The sequence below is a fragment of the Kogia breviceps genome, chromosome 16 (genome assembly GCF_026419965.1).
Source record: "Kogia breviceps isolate mKogBre1 chromosome 16, mKogBre1 haplotype 1, whole genome shotgun sequence".
Classification (NCBI taxonomy): domain Eukaryota; kingdom Metazoa; phylum Chordata; class Mammalia; order Artiodactyla; family Physeteridae; genus Kogia; species Kogia breviceps.
In genome coordinates, this window is record NC_081325.1 from 22,498,963 (window position 1) to 22,507,165 (window position 8,203).

The following is an 8,203-nucleotide window of genomic DNA, read 5'->3' on the forward strand; positions in this document are numbered from 1 at the left end:
CTCTCCCACCCAGGCTGCCCGAATAACTGGCTCTTTGTGCTTCCTCATCCACGGGACCGATTGTAAGGCAGAAACTGTGCCCAGAGAGATGCTGCTGCCAGCTGAGACCGGGCCGGGAAACCGCCGGGACCTTCCCTCAATCTCGCCTGCTGGCAATGAGAGACTTTCTCCGGTTTTTAAAAGTACGTTCACAGACCACCATCGCTTTCAGTGACACGAATCCTGCCTTTTACCGTTCAGTCAACAGAACCTGGACTGTTCCAGGCTTCCAGGCAGCCCTGCCTCCTGTTTCTTGAGAGGAAAGGGAAAGTTTCTGGGGACGGGACGGGGCCTGCGTACGGCCCTGCACAATGCTGAGGGGAGAGGGACACATCTCGGGCGCTGCGGACATCCGGGCTTCGCGGCCCAGGGGTCGCGGCCCGTGCGTTTCCTCAGGCGTGCGGGTCGGCTCGGCTACACCGAGGCGGGTCTGCTGCGCTGCGAGCGGCTGCCCCGCGGCTGGTCAGCGGCCGCCAGAGACCCGGCGCCCAGCCCACTCCGGCCTCTGTGAAGGCGTTTTTACGTCCTTCCAAAGGAGTGTCAGTCCTTTGGTGGTCTGCCCATTTCTTGTGAGAAATTATGAATAATGACTCATCAATCTAGAATCTACACCGGTGTATACGTGGTGTCGAAAAATCAGGAGACTGGATGAGGTCATAAAAGACGCGAACGTGGAAGAAAAAGAGATTCCAGAGCCCTCCTCAACGCGCGGAAGAATAGAGGGCGGGCCGGAAGGCATCTCCGCATGCGCAGAAGCAGGTCTGACAATGGTTGAGGGAAGGGGCGGGGCGGGAGGAAGCTGAGGTTGAAGACTTAATTTGTGTAGGTTTGCGCTGACTTTCGTCGTTTCCCACATGGTCTAGCGGTTAGGATTCCTGGTTTTCACCCAGGCGGCCCGGGTTCGACTCCCGGTGTGGGAACAGTTGAGCTTTTAGGACAAAATTCAAGCCCCCCACAACTAGGTGGGGACGGACTACAGAAGTGTTTTTAGAAAACGCTGTAACCCCATTTCAGAGCGGCCAGGAGACACTGAAACTAGAGGGAATCAGTGTCTACCCTGGAGCGGGCGTCGGCACACGGCCCACCCAAACCCTGTCCGCTGGCAGGAGCAGGAGGAAAGGAAGTAACTCGGAACAGTGCCAAGTTAGCTTTCGAAATAAGTCTTTAAATCTGAGGAGCAGGGAGCCAACCGGTCCCGTGCTAAGATATATGTTTCAGCTGGTTTTCCTGCGTAATTTCTCCTTGTACTGTGAATATGGAACAAATGACCAAAAAGTGCTCTTCTGTGAAAGAAAAAGAAAAGCCATATTGTAGGACATTATAGGGCTTTTAAGTTGCCTAAAGCCATTCCTTTGAGAAAGACAGCAAGATTTCCAGAAAAGACATTATTAAGGGCAGAGTAGTTCAGGGTACAATCAATTGTGTTTGTGATTCAAAGACCTCACTAAACCAGTTATTGCGGGGGTGGGGGGTGGGGAAGGGGAGGCGGTGAGGGAGGAAAAAAGAAAATTAGGTTATTACAAATTTTGAGGAGTGAGGCAATGGCAAAAACATCACTTTCTTCTCATGCCCTAACATATTTATTTGACACATTCTGTTGAAAAAACTTCAAGAATTCATGATAGGCTCGATAAGCTCTCTAGAGTTAGAAATCTTAGTACTGACGTGTGACGAGACAGTTTCCAACTGTCATCCAAATAAGTGCATCCTCTGCTGTAATCGTTTATCTTGCTTACCTCTCCAACCATATGCCATTAGGAGCAGTCTACAGGCGTTTAGAAGCCACACTTCTTTCCCACTGGTGTTGAACTCTTTGAAGCTTCCCCAATTTGTCATTAACCCTGAGAAACGGCTGTGAAAAAGACTTGGCATCCACATGACTTCGTTTGAAACTTGCTCTCTTTTTAAAGAGAGCAAAATCCTTAGGGATTTTAAGGGACACAAAAGTGCCGTCCTTCGTGAGAAAAATACTAGGCTAAATAGATGCTTATTCAAAATTCCTACATAAAGAGCTTGGAGGAGACATTGATCATCAGCAGGTGATCTGTATTTATTGAACCGAGTAGGACAGAATTGATAGGAAAATAAAAAACATAATAATAAGAAGTAATATTTATTGAGCATGTACTATGAACTAGGAAAAATGTTTTACACGCCTTTTTCAATTTAATCCTTATTTTGTTATCAGATATTATTATTATGTCTGTATCAGCCAGGGGCCCAGTAGGAAACTGATGACATTCTTAACAGAGTTTAATAAAGGGACTATTTAGAGTTTATTTAGGGTCTAGGAAAACAACAAGGAACAATGCAGTCCTCAGGGCTCCTGGGCCTAAAATGAGTAAGGTGGGGGGAAGGTGGCTGATGGAGAGGGCTGTCACTGAGGGGCTGTGGTTTCTGTTTTTGTCTTAAAACTTGCTTTCATATGGCAGGTGAGTTCCATTCACATGAAGGCTGTTAAATCTATTCATCCTATGAATCGTTCATTTCCATAAAATAGACTTGTGGCCTCACGGATTTGACAAAAGCTTCCTTTGGATGCATATGATAATTAAGAGATGCAGAGCATAGTAGATACTTTTATAGACATGTACTTAACTAAATGAAAAGAGCTTAAGTTTGTGGGGAGATGGTTGCTGGAGTTATATTTGGCATTTTACAGCCTTGTATTTTTGCAGAACATTTCGCAGTAATTTTCATTAATCATCTTCCTAATCAGTCTTTAGATTCACAGACTATTTGAGCTGCAACTGCCCTCTGCAGTCATTTAATGGAGCTCCTCATTTTACCCATGAAGCATTGGGTCCCGGATTTTATGCCTCTGATTCCCTAGGACTGGATTTTAGATTGTGTTCTAGATTGTTAGATTGTGTTTTAGATTGTCCCCCAAATTGAATCTTTCATGGTGTCCTGGCTGAAACCACTCCTTCCTGCACCACTGGGTGCTGAGAAGATGAATTTTAAAAATTCTGTCGTATCTTGATTTTGGTCAGTGTTCACAGTCGTGACAATTTTCCTGTTTGAAGTTTTGAGTTAAAAAAAAATTTTTTTTTATTCCCCATACAGGCATTTCTAGAAAGTGATGATCTTTATTTGGGATATTTGAACTAATCATGAGTTCTCAGTACGCTTTTATTTTTATATATGGTCATAAACTTTGGGGGAGTCTGCATAGATATCGCTTTATGCTCACCCACATGGGTATATAGAGTCACATAGATTTGTATGTATGCTCCCTGAGAGATACATGTTGCATGCAAAAAATTTCCTAAATAATTGCAACATTAACACTTCATATTAATACAGGAAAGGGAAGGCAAATATGAATTTTTTAACTTACCCACGTTGTAGAGCTGAGCAACTTGGAAAAACACTTAATACTTGGAAAATCACTGGAACAAATAATCAAAAAATCAATCTGCAGACACCTAGACCACAGCGTACTGGGTAATCATCCCACATAGCTTTGTGAAAAACAAAGCTGATCAGATGAATCTAATTTCCTTTTGTCAGAGTGACAGGCATGGTGGATGGGGGAGCAGTCAAGATAATCTATCCTGACTTAAGAAACCTTGGGATTTTGTACTTTGTTGGGTACTCATGAAGAAAATGTAGGTAAGACTATTGCTGTCCGGCAGGCATGCATTCAAACCGAAGTTTGGGGCTCAGCTTCACACAGATAGGCAGCTTACCCTCATTCTACGCAGCAATGACCTTGTCCTCCTTAAGTCTCTTCTGCCTGGATTCCTTTTTTTAAAAAAAGTGTTGGGCTTCCTTGGCGGCGCAGTGGTTGGGAGTCCGCCTGCCGATGCAGGGGACGCGGGTTCGTGCCCCGGTCCGGGAAGATCCCACGTGCCGCGGAGTGGCTGGGCCCGTGAACCATGGCCGCTGAGCCTGCGCGTCCGGAGCCTGTGCTCCGCAGCGGGAGAGGCCACAGCAGTGAGAGGCCCGCGGCGTTATTCAGAATCTCTGTGCAAATTACATCATCTCTCTGTTCCTCAGTTTCCTAGACTGTATGGGGGTAATCATTGGACCTACCTTATAAGGTTGTGAAGATTAGATAAGATAATGCATGTAAAGTGCTTGGCCCAGTTTGGGGCTAATGACAATTTGTTGCCATCACCACCATTATCATCATTGTCATCATTATCATGTCTAGTTCCTCTTTTTGTACTTCTAATCACAGTGTTAAATCTGATCATTTCTACCTCTTCAGTGATGCCGAGGTTCTTATCTATTTCCCCTGCCACTGTGCTGGGCAGATCATCTGTTCCCTGGACTATTGCAGTAGTTACCAAACTGGTTTCTCTGACCCCCATCACACCCATCTTTTCTATCTCACAATCTACTGCCCGTCACAGCGTGGAGCTGAGCGCGCTGCTCCCCTGCACCTTCAGAGCTTTGGCCTGCCATGTACTCCCAATGTACCTTTACAACCTGATTCTACCGCTTCCCTCTGTGCACCCCAGGTTTCAGTTAATTTCTCACTTTGCCCTGTATCTGGCCTTTGCTCAATTTTTCCTCTACTGAAATGCTCCTGTGTCCTTTCTCTAAATATCTGCATCTTATCCATCCTTTAAGGCTTAATTCAAATGTCCTGTCCTTCATGGAGCATCCCTTACCTCTCCTGCTGGGTTACTCCTGATGGGAATATCTTCTGATTCCCCTTAGCTTCTTGTATACCTCTCTTCTGATACTAATTCCTCTCTAACTGCAGGTCTTAACTTAGATGTCATTTCCTCCGGAAGTCTCTCCTGCCTCTCTGACGGTGGGGGAGATGCTTTGGTCTGTGTGTTTCTCTCTCACTGCATTTACCACACTTGCCATGACCCCCAGCTAGAGCGCATGCTCCAAGGCCAGTGCCCTGCATGCAGTAAATACTTAATAAACCTGTGCTGAGGGAATGTGTGAGCCGGACAAGGACTGTATTGTCTCAAAGAACATCTTAGGTTCCAAGTTACAGAAAGCCACTGGAACTAGTTCAGGCCTGAGGGAGAACGATTGGCTTATATAACCAAACTGTGGAAAGTGGAGTGATGTGGCTGGCCTCAGGGGCAACCAGCACCATTGTCCATCTCTCTGTCTCTCTGGGGGTCAGATTTATTCTCACCTATTATGGACCAGCTGTTTCCACATGACAGGGACCTGAGCACCACCAGCTCCATACTTATTTCTCACAGCTCCTCCAACTAAGAGGGAAGGTCTTTCTTTTCTTAGTTTTTGTTGGAAAGTGCTGGGGAGGGATGTGGCCTTGCGTGGGCCCTGTACCCTCTTGATGGTCAATGCACGTAGGGTATTGTGATTGGTAGCCCTCATTAGAACCGCATGGTGGGGAGGAAGGAGGAATAGGGATTAAAATTAAGCCAGAGAAACTAAATAATGGTGATGGTTGCATAACTTTGTGAGTATACTAAAACCCCTGAATGTAAAAGCCTAGATTTTATGGTATATGAATTATATCTCAAGTTTAAAAAAAAAGAAAAAAATTAAGCCAGAGGTAAAAATCTTGCTGGCAAAATTAGCATTTTTATATTCCTTTTTTTTTTTTTGGTGCTACACAGGCCTCTCACTGTCATGGAGCTCAGGCTCCTGACGTGCAGTCCCAGCGGCCATGTCTCACAGGCCCAGCTGCTCCACGGCATGTGGGATCTTCCCGGACTGGGGCACGAACCCATGTCCCCTGCATTGGCAGGTGGACTCTCAACCACTGCGCCACCAGGGAAGCCCCCCATATTCCTTTTATTTGAGCTACTCATTCAGCAAGCATTTATAGGCACTGATTATGGGCCAGCACCCATCTAGATTTACATTTTAGTTGCAGAATCTTCCACACACACAAAAACACATGAATAAGGTAAGAAGTCTGGATTTCATTCTAAATTTTATGGGAAAGCTCTGGAGTTTTAAGCATTGAGAGGGTTCTACTGCCAGGATGAGACTCGCTGGATTCGAGGGGCTTTGCGTATCTTCTGGCCAGTCTCTCTGTTTGTGGTCAGCACCAACCACACTTTTACAGGAAGATGAGAATGTTTAAAAGGTCTTTGAAATGGCTTCCATAACCTCATTTTCAGAATTTGGCAACTTTGTCATAAAAAAGTTTCCTTGTGGACTAACCTAGATCACGTTACACTTTGTTTTCAGCCTATTTGCCTGGAGTTAGCCAAACTGCAAAGTTTGGAGGCACAGCCCTCAAGACTGCCCTCACTTTGGACACTGTCATCAAGTTTGGGGCATTGCCAAAACCACCCCCAGGTTTGATGATGTGCTGGAAGGACCCACAGAACTCAGCGAAAGCTGTAGCGCTCACAGTTATGGTTTATTACGGGGAAAGGATACAGGCTGAAATCAGCCAAAGGGAGAGACATACCGGGCAGAGTCTGGGACAGCTTTCTGTCATCCTCTCGTCTCTCCCCATGGAGTCAGGATGAATTACCCCACCCCCATCCTGTATTGATGTGTGACAATATGCATGGAGTGTTGCCAACCAGGGATGCTCACCTGAGTTTTTATTGGGGCTTCATTATGTAGGCATGGTTGATTGCTTGATCACCCACGTGGCTGAGCTCATCCTCTAGGCTACCTGATAACATGTGACCCAAAGCTCCCATCCTAAGTCACGTAGTTGGTCTTTCCGGATACCCTAAAGCTATCCGGTAGGGCCAGACCCCACCTTGAACAAAGACATTCCTCTCAGGTAGGAGTGTCTTTGATAGATTACTTCCCAGAAGCCAAGTGCAAAGGCCAGATCTCTCTTTGGGCAAGGCCAAATTCTTTACTATGAACCATTTTTTTCCCAGTTTTCTTCTCAATGGAAATGAAGGAGACAGGATGGGTTACAGCCGCAAACTGTTTGATAAAACATGGGGAAGTGTTCAGGGCCGCAGCTTATGATGGCTCTGACTTCTCTCCCACCTTTTTTCCAGACTTCCTAAGGGGAAGTTTAAAAAAAGAGGGGTGAGGAGTGGCTATGGGGATTAGCAGTTTTCTCTGAGGCCTACATATTTTGGCTGGCCGTCCCACGGCATGCTCTCATCTTAAAATGGAAACAGCAGACCCTAGAGGAGTGTTTGATGCTAGGGATCTCTGTCTCATCAGAACCACAGTGAGTCTGAGGCGTGTCACCTGCATTAGGATTTCCACGGGGAGCTCAAAAGCAAAATTGCCGAATCGCGTGCAGAAAATGGAGGCCTGTCAGGATTTTGTCTGGATCTTGCAGCGTCTGACAGTGGACCTGGGGAGTCCACCTTGTTATTATCAGGGAACCTCATGCCCCTCCCTCGGTGAGTTTTAGCTCTGTTGATCCAACACCTGCAGCAGTCCGATTGCATCGCCTTTGACCCTGACTCACTCGTGTATAAACCTAGCAAGTCTATTTGCCAAAGGCAGAGAACCCCATCATCTATTTCTTGCCTCTGCGTACCTCTGTTGAGTGCTGTTTTCCATTCTAAGCTCTAATACAGGAGATTGGGGAGGGAGGGGGAGGGTACAGAGGAAGGCAGGACATTTTGTAAGCATCAAATATGTTCATTGAGTCTGCCGTGGGAGCAGTGAACCTGCCAGTTATCAGAAGCTGGAGTAATTTTCCATAACCTGTGCTCATTAATGTCCTGATTGGGGTTAATGGATTCAAGGGAGGCAGAGAGAGTGGTGTGCTAAGGGAAGTAAATGAGGAATAATCAGAATTTGGCAACAGCTCAGCGGTGGGGTGTGAAGGGAAGGGATGATTTGTTGACAACCCCAAGATGATAAGCATCCCCAGAGAGACAGAGAAGTGGGGCAGAGAGAATGAGATTTGTCTCCTCTGACAACTCTGAGGCACTGCTGGGACATCTAAATGGAGCAAATGAAGAGCGCAGGCAATCCAGGCTGGAATACCTGTGAAAGCACACGTCTCTGGGGCAATTGTCATTTTCAGGCAAATAAGAGGGTTTTCTAACTGAACGGTGCCTGGCTGTTGCAATCAGTGGTGTGGTCGAGAGAGTGTGTGCTTGGGAAGATGTGAGAGATTCTGTCGCGTATTGAGCCTGTAGTGACAGACACACGTTTTTGTACATAAACCTCTAGCCCTGCAGTGACACATCTCAAGAGCACCAAATGTGCACTGTGCAGCTCCGAGGGCCTCCAGTTCCATTGCAGTCATCATAGATTTTGATAATTTTCTGGC

The 8,203-nt window shown here is 46.3% G+C and overlaps 1 non-coding gene across 1 annotated transcript; it reads left to right on the forward strand.

Annotated features, from left to right (window-relative positions):
* Positions 1-887: 887 nt before the first annotated feature.
* Positions 888-959, forward strand: TRNAE-UUC (transfer RNA glutamic acid (anticodon UUC)). Its single transcript has one exon. It is a non-coding gene; the product is annotated as a tRNA-Glu (tRNA).
* The last annotated feature ends 7,244 nt before the right edge of the window (positions 960-8,203 follow it).